Raw genomic sequence first — 12,909 nt, 5'->3', positions numbered from 1 at the left:
AACAACAGTTGATGGACAGAATGCAGAACAATGTCATACATTCACCCCAGTACAGAGATCTGGGCCTAAATCCATGATTTTGTTGCAGACCATGCCATTCCAGTTTGAACCCAGCCATATGCAAATCAGTCCCGACCCTGTGCCCCATGGGAACAGTCCAGCCCGAGCTGCCAAGCCAGGTTCTCTCTGGACTGGTAACAAGCATCCTAGGACCGGTTTCAGGCTTTCAGCCCTCATCAGCCAGGATATCTTGATTCCAGTGGCATGGAGAGCACAAGACTCACGTTTGAGCATATCCGTCCCACTCGGGGTGACAAATGCAAAAACAACAGTTGATGGACAGAATGCAGAACAATGTCATACATTCACCCCAGTACAGAGATCTGGGCCTAAATCCATCGTTTTTTTGCTCACCATGCCAATCCAGTTTGAACCCAGTCATATGCAAATCAGTCTTGACCCTGTGCCCCATGGGAACAGTCCAGCCCGAACTGCCAAGCCAGGTTCTCCATGGACTGGAAACAAGCATCCTCGGACCGATTTCGGCCTTTCAGCCCTCATCAGCCAGGATAGCTTGATTCCTGTGGCATGGAGAGCACGGGACTCACGTCTGAGCATACCCATCCCACTCGGGCTGACAAATGCAAAAACAACAGTTGATGGACAGAATGCAGAACAATATCATACATTCACCCCAGTACAGAGATCTGTGCCAAAATCCATAATTTTTTTGCTCACCATGCCATTCCAGTTTGAACCCAGCCATATGTAAACCAGTCTTGACCGTGTGCCCCATGGGAACAGTCTAGCCCAAACTGCCAAGCCAAGTTCTCCCTGGACTGGAAACAAGCATCCTAGGATCGGTTTTGGGCTTTCAGCCCTCTTCAGCCAGAATAGCTTGATTCCAGTGGCATGGAGAGGACGGGACTCACGTCTGAGCATACCCGTACCACTCGGGGTGACAAATGCAAAAACAACAGTTGATGGACAGAATGCAGAACAGTGTCATACATTTCCCCAGTACAAAGATCTGATCCTAAATCCATCTTTTTTTGCTCACCATGCTATTTCAGTTTGAACCCAGCCATATGCAAATCTGTCTTGACCCTGTGCCCCGTGGGAACAGTCCAGCCCGAACTGCCAAGCCAAGTTCTCCCTGGACTAGAAACAAGCATCGTAGGACCGGTTTCGGGCTTTCAGCCCTCATCAGCCAGGATAGCTTGATTCCAGTGGCATGGAGAGCACAGGACTCACGTCTGAGAATACCTGTCCCACTCGGAGTGACAAATGCAAAAACAACAGTTGATGGACGGAATGCAGAACAATGTCATACGTTCACCCCAGTACAGAGATCTGGGCCTAAATCCATTGTTATTTTGCTCACCATGCCATTCCAGTTTGAACAGAGCCATATGCAAATCAGTCAGAACCTGTGCCCCATGGGAACAGTCCAGCCCGAACTGCCAAGCCAGGTACTCCCTAGACTGGAAACAAACATCCTAGGACCGGTTTCAGGCTTTCAGCCCTCATCTGCCAGGATAGCTTGATTCCAGTGGCATGGAGCCATGAGACTCACGTCTGAGCATACCCATCCCACTCGCGGTGACAAATGCAAAAACAACAGTCGATGGACTATATGCAGAACAGTGTCATACATTCACCCCAGTACAAAGATCTGATCCTAAATCCATTGTTTTTTTGCTCACCATTCCATTCCAATTCAAACCCAGCCATATGCAAATTAGTCTTGACCCTGTGCACCATGGGAACAGTCCAGCCTGAACTGCCAAGCCAGGTTCTCCCTGGACTGGAAACAAGAATCCTAGGACCAGTTTTGGGCTTTCAGCCCTCATCAGCCAGGATAGCTAGCTTCCAGTGGCATGGAGAGCACGGGACTCACGTCTGAGCATACCCATCCCACTCGGGCTGACAAATGCAAAAACAACAGTTGATGGACAGAATGCAGAACAATGTCATACATTCACCCCCAGTACAGAGATCTGTGCCTAAATCCATCGTTTTTTTGCTCACCATGCCATTCCAGTTTGAACCCAGCCATATGCAAATCAGTCTTGACCCTGTGCCCCATGGGAACAGTCCAGCCCGAACTGCCAAACCAGGTACTCCCTGGACTGGAAACAAGCATCCTACGACTGGTTTGGGGCTTTCATCCCTCATCTGCCAAGATAGCTTGATTCCAGTGGCATGGAGAGTACAGGACTCACGTCTGAGCATAACCGTTCCACTCGGGGTGACAAATGCAAAAACAACAGTTGATGGACAGAATGCAGAACAATGTCATACATTCACCCCAGTACAGAGATCTGGGCCTAAATCCATGTTTTTTTGCAGACCATGCCATTCCAGTTTGAACCCACCCATATGCATATCAGTCTCAACCCTGTGCCCCATGGGAACAGTCCAGCCCGAGCTGCCAAGCCAGGTTCTCCCTGGACTGGAAACAAGCATCCTAGGACCGGTTTCAGGCTTTCAGCCCTCATCAGCCAGGATAGCTTGATTCCTGTGGCATGGAGAGCACGGGACTCACGTCCGAGCATACCCGTCCCACTCGGGGTGACAAATGCAAAAACTACAGTTGATGGACAGAATGCAGACCAATGTCATACATTCACCCAGTACAGGGATCTGGGCCTAAATCCATAATTTTTTTTGCTCACGGTGCCATTCCAGTTTGAAGCCAGCCATATGCAAATCAGTCTTGGCCCTGTGGCCCATGGGAACAGTACAGCCTGAACTGCCAAGCAAAGTTCTCCCTGGACTGGAAACAAGCATCCTATGACCGGTTTCGGGCTTTCATCCCTCATCTGCCAAGATAGCTTGATTCCAGTGGCATGTAGAGCACGGGACTCACGTCTGAGCATAACCGTCCCACTCGGGGTGACAAATGCAAAAACAACAGTTGATTGACAGATTGCAGAACAATGTCATACATTCACTCCAGTACAGAGATCTGGGCCTTAATCCATCATTTTTTTGCAGACCATGCCAATCCAGTTTGAACCCAGCCATATGCAAATCAGTATGGACCCTGTGCCCCATGGGAACAGTCCAGCCCGAGCTGCCAAGACAGGTTCTCCCTGGACTGGAAACAAGCATCCTAGGACCGGTTTCAGGCTTTCAGCCCTCAACAGCCAGGATATCTTGATTCCAGTGGCATGGAGAGCAAGGGACTCACGTTTGAGCATATCTATCCCACTCGGTGTGACAAATGCAAAAACTACAGTTGATGGACAGAATGCAGAACAATGTCATACATTCACCCCAGTACAGAGATCTGGGCCTAAATCCATTGTTTTTTTGCTCACCATGCAATTACAGTTTGAACCCAGCCATTTGCAAATCAGTCTTGACCCTGTGCCCCATGGGAACAGTCCAGCCCGAACTGCCAAGCCGGGTTCTCCCTGGACTGGAAACAAGCAACCTAGGGCCGGTTTCGGGCTTTCAGCCCTCATCAGCCAGGATAGCTTGATTCCATTGGCATGGAGAGCACAGGACTCACCTCTGAGCATACCCGTCCCACTCGGGGTGACAAATGCAAAAACAACAGTTGATGGACAGAATGCAGACCAATGTCAAACATTCATCCCAGTACAGAGATCTGGGCCTAAATCTATCATTTCTTTGCTCACGGTGCCATTCCAGTTTGAACCCAGCCATATGCAAATCAGTCTTGACCCTGTGGCCCATGGAAACAGTCCAGCCCGAACTGCCACGCCAAGTTCTCCCTGGACTGGAAACAAGCATCCTAGGACCGGTTTCGGGCTTTCAGCCCTCATAAGCCAGGTTAGCTTGATTCCAGTGGCATGGAGAGCACGGGACTCACGTCTGAACATACCCGTCCCACTCGGAGTGACAAATGCAAAAACAACAGTTGATGGACAGAATGCAGAGAAAGGGTCCGGTGACCGCTCTGCCCCGGGACCCGTACCACCGCGCCTGGCTGTCTCTGGTGTCCAACTGGCTGCTCGCGCGCACGCGCCTTGGGTACCCATCTCTGTGGCCGGCATCCTGGCGAGGGCGAACCCCCTCCAGACCCAATCCGGGGGAAAGAGGGCGCGGGCTGCTGGGTATGCCAGGCCCCTGCTCCAGCAGGGGGCTGGCCTTTCCCGGCGACCCTCTTGACGCTTCGCCGTTATTCTTCCGACTACGATCTCACATCAGACGTGGCAACCCACTGAATTTAAGCATAGTACCAAGCGGAGGAAAATAAACTAACCAGGATTCCCCCAGTAACTGTGAGTGAAGAGGGAAGAGCCCAGCTCGGAATCCCCGCCCAGTGTCGGGTGCGGGAAATGTGGCATACAGAAGACCGACTCCCCGGCATCGCTCAGGGGGCCCAAGTCCTTCTGATCGAGGCTCACCCCATGGACGGTGTTAAGCTGGTAGCGGCCCCCGGCACGCCGGGATCGGGTCTTCTCGGAGTTGGGTTGCTTGGGAATGCAGCCTAAAGTGGGTGGTAAACTCCATCTAATGCTAAATACGGGTGCGAGACCGATAGCCAACAAGTACCGTAAGGGAAAGTTGAAAAGAACTTTGAAGAAAGAGTTCAAGAGGACCTAATACCGTCAAGAGGTAAAAGGGTGGGGTCCGTGCAGTCCGCCCCGGAGAATTCAACATGGCGGGAAAGTCGGCAGCCCGAGAGTTCCCGATACCCTCTGTGGGACCGGCGTCTGGGCCCTACCCGGCCCCAGCAGGGCTCATTTTCTCCATGTGATACACCGCGACCGGCTCCGGGTCGGCTGGGAAGGCTTTGGGGTAGCAGGTGGCCCTCTGCGCCGGTGGAGGGTGTTACAGCCCCCCTGGCAGCAGCTTCGCCGTGTCAGTGGGCCGAGGGAGTTTCTACCAAATCCGCGCCCTCCCCCGGACGCCCGCTCCGTCGGGGAGGTGGAGCATGAGCATGCGTGATAGGACCCGAAAGATGGTGAACTATGCCTGGGCAGGGCGGAGCCAGAGCAAACTCTGGTGGAGCTCCGTAGCGGTTCTGACGTGCAAATCGGTTCTCCAACCAGGGTATAGGTGCGAAAGACTAATCAAACCATCTGGTAACTGATTCCCTCCGAAGTTTCCGTCAGGAAAGCTGGCGCTCGGAGCCCCCAGTTTTATCTGGTAAAGCGAATGATTAAAGGTCTTGGGACCGAAACAATCTCAACCAATATTCAAACTTTAAATGGGTAAGAAGCCCGGCTCGCTGGCATGGAGCCAGTCATGGAATGCGAGTGCCTAGTGGGCCACTTTTGGTAAGCAGAACTGGCGCTGCAGGATGCCCGAACGCCGGGTTAAGGCGCCCGATGCCGACGCTCATCCGACCACAGAAAAGGTGTTGGCTGATATAGACTTTAGGACGGTGGCCATGGAAGTCGCAATCTGCTAAGGAGAGTGTAACAACTCATCTGCCGAATCAACTAGCCCTGAAAATGGATGGCGCTGGAGCGTCGGGCCCATAACCAGCCGTCGCCAGTGCTGAGAGCCACGGGGGCTAAGTAAGAGGGCCGCTGCGGTGCGCACAGAAGCCCAGGGCGAAGGCCTGGGTGGAGCCGCCACAGGTACAGATCTTGGTGGTAGTAGCAAATATTCAAACGAGAATTTTGAAGGCCAAAGTGGAGAAGGGTTCCATGTGAACAGCTGTTGAACATGGGTCTGTCAGTCCTAAGAGATGGGCAAGCGTTGTTCGGAAGGGACGGGCGATGGCCTCCATTGCCCTTGGCCGATCAAAACGGAGTCAGTTCAGATCCCCAAACTTGGAGTGGCAGAGACGGGCGCCCTCGCAGCGTCCAGTGCGGTAACGCAAACGATCCTGGAGAACCTGGCGGAAGCCCCGGGGAGTTTTCTCTTTTCTTTGTGAAGGGCAGGGCGCCCTGGAATGGGTTCATCCCCAGAAAGGGGCCCGAGCCTTGGAAAACGCCACGGTTCTGGCAGCGTCCGGTGAGCTCTCGCTAGTCCTTGAAAATCCAGTGAGATGGTGTAAATCTCGCGCTGGGCCATACCCATATCCGCAGCAGGTCTCCAAGGTGAACAGCCTCTGACATGTTGGAACAATGTAGGTAAGGGAAGTCGGCAAGTCAATTTCACAAACTTTATTCGACAATTAAGTCCTAAAAGTATACATATAATACACAATTATTAATAAAAAAAGACAATTTAAAAAGCCATACAATAAATATTAAAAGAAGTATTAAACTACAATAGACTAATGCCGAATTACAATTTAAAAATGTCTTAAATCATTTCATCAATACACATTTGTCTAGAGGAGAATTGCACAAAAAATCCGCAGAAGTTAACCCCATTATACATAGGTGAATACAACTTAATCTTTATATAGTTATCGCTATGTATTTTGTGCGGATTACCCAAGCCCATCTCAGGAATTTAGCCACGGCAACAGCAATTCTAGGCGTCGGGTCTGTAGATAGAATCCTCAGAGCCTCAGCATGCTTATGTATCCCAAGCAGTTTACATATAGGCTTAATCCACATTGTTCTGGGGTCAGTATACAAAGCCTCGGCGCTCCGGTGCCGAGAAGACGCCGTTTGAAGTCCCTCCACTGGTAAACGCGCTGACCCAGGACAATATGATGCTGATACGGTGAGACTAGATTGGCTGATTTTAACGTGCGCCCGTATGGCGTCTTCCCCTTTCTTCATTTTTCCCGTCAGATGAACATAGAAGGGAGGCAAGACCACACTTACCGGTTGGAAGTGGGTCCAAGAGTTTTACAGAGCAATATTGGTAATGGTATGAAAGCTAAAGGTGCCCCCCAGGTAACGAGCATTTTTTGTCTATTACTAGGCGCAATGTAGTGTTAAATACGCAGCAATGCTACCGGCAGGTGTCTAAATATATATATATATATATGTGTTCTATTTTTTGATTTACAGCATTTTAAAGCACAGTATCACTGGCAGTGGCACCTTAAATTTTCGTTTGCCCTGAAGAAATTGCCTGATACAATACCTAAGGCAATGAAACATGTCGGCTGTGGGCTGAGTATGAATCGATAGGTAGTATTCGTACCCTCCCTTTTTATATTACATGTTTACTGTAAGCAACAAGAAAATATAAATAAAGAGATAGTTGCATCTTGTTGCGCAGTATTTTGTGTGTTATATGTTGAACGTTGTTAGTCCGTGTCACATATACGTTTTGCGTACACTGCACCATTCACTGTCTTTCTCTTTACTTTGGGTTTTCGGACACGTTTACGTTAAGCTATTTGACACCGATGATGAGAACAGGGCCAACCTGGTGAGTACCAACCAGGGGTCCCATTGGTGGTGCGCCCGTGAGGTGTCATCTAGCTATTCACACTTTTTTCTAATGTTGTCCTTCTAGTGGATGTTTGTACTGTGTTGTTTGGTTATTTGTTCATCAGAGACGGGCTATCTTTTAGTTTTGGCATTGGACTGAAACAGAGCAATAATCTCTATAATTAGAGATATAATTAGAATGATCATTTGACAACCTATAGCTGTTTACAGTTCTACATTTTTGTTTGCCTTGAGGACTGGGTCAATTTATGATTATTGTCAGTATACAAAGGACAAAAGAATAAAAAATTACTTAATGACTCTTGTTCCTCCCCACACTTGGGACATCTGTCGTTACCATTTTTTTCTGCCCATTTTACTGTAAAGGATATTATTGGTAGCGATCCTACCCTAAGCTGGAAATAAAGCTTTCGGTCCTGTTTTTTACCAATAATGTCCCAATATTGTTCCAGTTGAGGATGGGCTTTAATATCCATGAAATGACCAGTTAAGTGCGAGGGGAGACCATCTGACCTCTCTTCAGCAATCACCATCTCCCAATACTTTTCTTTTAGTGATTTTTTTTAGGGGAATTGGGTGTTTTCCGGATCCTCCCATAGTTCCCTCATTCCCAGTTTGAACAGTATTGATCTGATGGCCTTCAGCCAGTGTATTCTATGGCATAGGTCTTTAGCCATTATCTCCCTTAGTCCCTGGGCATAGTGCTGTAATTCTTCTGTGGTCCATAAACTGCGCCAATACAGTAATGGCCGCAGAAAGGCAAGATCCTGGACTGCCTTTTTTCCAAGGTCCCACATTAATGGTTTTAACGGGGTACTTATGGGGACGCTAGTAGCTTTTCGTAGAAATTCATTTTCTGCTAGCGATAACTTTCTTAGATCTTCGAAACCCCAAAGTTCGGCTCCATAAAGGGCCGAACCTAAGACCTTCATCCCGTATACTTCCATTAAGGGGCTAATAGGCTTCGTTGTTGAGGTGAATTTTCTCAAAAGGATACCTGCCTGCTGGCGGAGTTTTAGCACCGCAATATCCAATGGGCTAGACCACCCCAAATCTTTCTGAAGGGTAACCCCCAGATAGGTGAAGGCGTCTACCTGCTCCAGCGGGGAACCGTTCATATTGATCACCCCTTTGAAGGGTCTATTGGACCCGCACGTTTTGCGGCCAGTCAGGACCATATACTTAGTTTTTGTCGTGTTTATTTCTAGGCCCCTATTCAAACAAAAAACTTCAAACCGCTTCAGTGTTTGCTGGAGTCCACTCGGAGTCTTTGAAATGATGAGCGTGTCGTCCGCGAACATGAGGATCGGAACCCGCTCGCCAGACATCGCGGGGGCATCAGTCGGGACCAGGGAGAGGAAATCCGCAACCCCATTCACGAAGAGCCAGAATAAGGTTGGTGCCATAACGCATCCTTGCCTCACTCCACGCGCTACCGGAAAGGGCTCCGTAACCTCCCCCTGGCAACCCACTGGACCCGAGCGAAGGTGTCCTCATGCAGGCGGACAGTCAGACTCAGCAGTTCAGGTGCCATCCCCAGCTCCGCTAGGACTTTCCATAGTATATTACGAAGGACCTGGTCGAAAGCCGCTTTTAAGTCGACAAAAAAGGCATACAAGGTACCCTTTTCCAGGACCACGGTGCGCCAGTATAACATAATAAACCGGAAGACCTGGTCTATGGTACTTGTTTTTGGGCGGAAACCAGCCTGTAGGTGACTCAAAATATTGTCATTATCCATCCAGGTATGGATTCTGTCCAAAACTAGCCGTCCCATAATTTTTTGTAAACAGTCAATTAGACTTATTGGTCTATAGTTGGCTGCGAGCGACTTATCACCCTTTTTATACACCGGCATTATTTCTGCCCCTTTTCATGAGATAGGTACTTCCATCCCTTGGGCTATGGCATTTGCCAGATACAAGATATATAATCGCCAACGCCCTCTGTTGTTCAGAAATAAATCTGCGGGGACACAATCCATGCCGGTAGCACGGCCCTCAGTGACCTGATCCAATGCCCCATCCACATCACTCCGAGAAAAGATAGGCTCCTTATACACAGTATGGACAAAAGCTTTTTCGCTATTACCAATAGCAATAGCAGCGTATTGGGGCTTAAAGTAGCCAACCCAAGAATTACGATCAACATTATTATGGGGACTCTCTCGATGTCCTCCCCTATCCCATTAAAAAATTTCCCAAAAAAGTTTGGGGTTCTTGGCAGAGCACGCCACTTTCAAATCCTGCCACAGGCCCTCTTCCCAAGCCTTTTTAGCGATATGTTGCTTGAGCCTATAGTTTGCACGAGCCAATCTTAATGTACCCATATCTTTGGACTTTAGGGCTAGACCCAACTCTCTTCTAGCTTGACGGCAGGAGCCGTGATACCAGCTCTCTGGTTTTTTAGTTTGAATTCTTCTTTTTCCTAAGCTAGGTTTACAAAAGTAGGTTTTCAGTTTTACAAAGAGCCTATTGTGTGCCTCTAATAAAAGATAAGGGGGAGATCCATTCTGGATAACTTCCTCCATAGCCTTTAGAGCTCCTTCCAGGTCCCCCTCGATGTTACTAATTATTTCCTGGTGCTCTGCGACTTGACACCATTTGAGGTGGCGCTCATCATTTGCCATGACCAAATCCGGGTAGGAGTGCCCTACATGAGGATCAGCCTCTATATGAATACCCAGATTAAACTTTGCACTCAAGGGATTATGGTCACTTTCGATGCGAGTCACCACTTCCATGTCAAGGAGCATAGACCACATCTTGAGAGGGACGAGTAGATAGTCAATGTTGCTTACCCTAGCACCATTGTCAAAAGTTTCCTTCCCCATTTTATCCGACAATGTGCGCCCATTGGCAGCCCTCAGCTCGTTTTCCATGCAGAGGCCCTTTAACTGGATAGCAGCCTCAGTCCATTTTCTAATGGGTTTAGTACCGAGCTGAGGAACTCCCCACCTGGTGTCCTCCTCCTCTGTTAAATGTATATCGTCCAGACCAAGGGGTTCAAAAGTGGTGTTGAAGTCACCAGCAATCAATGACATTATGTTATTTGGGGTAGCCTGTAGTATTGTGTCAAGTTTAGCTACAACTTCCGATTTCTTGCCACCTTGAAGCCCCCTAGCATATACATTAAGAATGTCGATTTCTAAATTAGCATGAAATCTAATTCTGACACCAAGAATATCATTACATATAATAGAGAGCAACTGGATGTTACATTTTAGAGACTGCTTGACCCATATCACTAAACCCCCCATAGGTCGCCCTTTAGTTTTTTTTACAGCAGGGACAAAAAAATTCAAATAGCCCACTCTGAACATTGGATCTACCGCCCAAGCTTCTTGGAACAGACAAATATCGAAGTGGTCAATGAAATCTGCCCAAGTCTGCGTATTAAGTTTCGACCCCAAACCTGCCACATTCCAAGACACCAGAGATGACTGGTACAACGGTCCATCCAATGTTATGCCCAATCTGCCCCGTTCGGGACATCCCCCTGAGATATATTTAGTGTTAAACTGTCTATTCAAGGACTGCTCCACCACTGGGACCTCAGAAATGATATCACATGTGTTACTTTGGCCATGCTCAGCCAACCCTTCGTCATTACTGCTCTGGACGGGCACAATCCCTTTCCTAGCCTCCATCCCTCCCCTGTTAGCCGGGATAGATTTTTGAAGTTCGGACTGTCAATCGCAGTCCCCTAGCCCCGACAGGGGCTGGAATCTGTTGAACAACATTATATTCCCTAAGGGGCGAAAGTTAGTAACAGGTCCCTGAGAAAACAAATCCCTCTCAAAGGAAACCGGGATAGGGGGCCCATAGAAGTAAGCTAAGGGTAGAGCTTGTATCCCATTGGACAGATCGTTGTGTGGCCAATTACAAATAAAGTTAACACATGTCTGGTTTCTGAAATTAATAATGATGCAATCTCCTGCTACCGTCTTGCATCCCTTGCCTATCCAGCTGACTCTCCGTGCTCCCATAATTTCACCTCGCATGTTGGCTGGCAATGGGCGATACTTGTTTAGCCAGAATATACACTTATGTTTCCGGTCTGGGTATGATTCTCATTTCCCTCGAGCTAGTGGGGGCACCCCTACCAGGACTACCACAAAGGGGGCTGATTGGGGAGGTAGGTCAATATAAGGTAAGGGAGGCTCGCTATGAGCCCTGGTTAAAGCAGAAGGATTTAGCTGTTTATCTTTCAACTTAGTACCATCACCCAGATTTTTCTCTTTACTCAATAGATTTGCTCCCATCCCTGTATGGTTCAAAGCTGGCGGAGCGTCTGTCCGCAACAAAGTACTTTGTGGCGTCCCACTAGCTTCATTTGTTTTCCCCACTCCTATCTCAGTGGCAGGTAGTATATTAGTAGTTTGCCACTTGTCAACAGCCAGATTTGGCCTTGCTATCTGGCTTGACCCGGTACCACTGTTGGAATTAGATGGACCATTGTCCACAGGGTTTTTTCGCCTCGCGGTATGAGCACTGCGACTTAGTCCTGCCTGTTTCTGGACTGATACCAATGACAGTTCAAGGCACATCAATAGAGTCCAGCCGTTCATGCAATGGGTGACACATTTTCTTAAAGGTACTCTCCAGTCTTTTCCAGAAAGAAGGACCCAATTCCAAGTATGGATCTTCCCTCCTAGTGTCCAAATGGCTTCCCTGCCCACTTATATCTGCACTTTCCACTTGTAAGGGGATGATTGATGGCATCACTGTTGGATCTTCAGATGGGGCATTATTTTTACAAGATTTTGCCTTCTTCCCTGCAGCATTCGTTTGTGGACCAGGGCGTTTCCTTTTTGCTTGCTCCCTCCCCTTGAGCTGAATCATAATAGGTTTTACCTGACCAGCAGATCGAGTCTTAATTTTAGGGGATGGGCTTCTGACCGTATTGCTACTAAGCACTCCTTCTCCTGGGGAAGTGTCACTTATGTTCATAGTAGTAGCTGATTGAGGTGGAGTAGTAGTCACCACTCCTGATGGAGGAAGCGAACCCTGTGAATCAGTTGGTAGGTGAATCGATGATTTGGCATGTGCCAAGGGGCCCAGGGAAGACCTTTTATCAAACGAAGTGTCCAAGGATAGTCTATTTTCGGTAAGTTCAATGTCTTTGGCAAGTGCATTTGATACCTTATAAGAAAATTATCAAGGGTTCCCAGTAGTGAGCCACCAGTTGATTTCCTGCTACTAGGTCCACCATCTAGTGAGGTAGCCATCCTTTCTAGTCCTTGTGTAATACTTATTTGGGTGGCTAATGGTGGGTGAATAGCTCTCAAATACTTTATAAAGTTATACTGACCTTTATGTTATTGTGGCAGGTGTCAGAGGGGTGGCCCGTCCCGTCCTTGACCAGTCTTGAACGGGCTTAAACGGGCCCGCCCTTGGCCCGGGCTTCGACTGGCTCGTCCCGCGACACGGGGGTGCTCGCTGTTTAATGCGCCTCCTGGCGCTCTCGTCGCGTGTCAGGTGCGCGCCGCCGCTAGTGCTGCCAGGAGATGTAGTCCCGGGGCGGCGGCGCGGTAGATGGTGGCATCTGGTAGCGTCAGGACAAGGAATGGACAAGGAATTGCAAGCAAGGTATGGTACCCCCCTGCGCTGTCTCGAAT

At 48.7% G+C, this 12,909-nt stretch overlaps 1 pseudogene; it reads left to right on the top strand.

Moving 5' to 3' along the window:
• Positions 1-4,191: 4,191 nt before the first annotated feature.
• LOC144783689 (28S ribosomal RNA) lies at positions 4,192-6,046 on the top strand (annotated as a pseudogene).
• The last annotated feature ends 6,863 nt before the right edge of the window (positions 6,047-12,909 follow it).

The sequence above is a fragment of the Lissotriton helveticus genome, chromosome 9, assembly GCF_964261635.1.
Source record: "Lissotriton helveticus chromosome 9, aLisHel1.1, whole genome shotgun sequence".
NCBI classification, from domain to species: domain Eukaryota; kingdom Metazoa; phylum Chordata; class Amphibia; order Caudata; family Salamandridae; genus Lissotriton; species Lissotriton helveticus.
The sequence above is the reverse complement of the archived record's forward strand: the minus strand, read 5'-3'. Positions and strand labels throughout refer to the sequence as shown.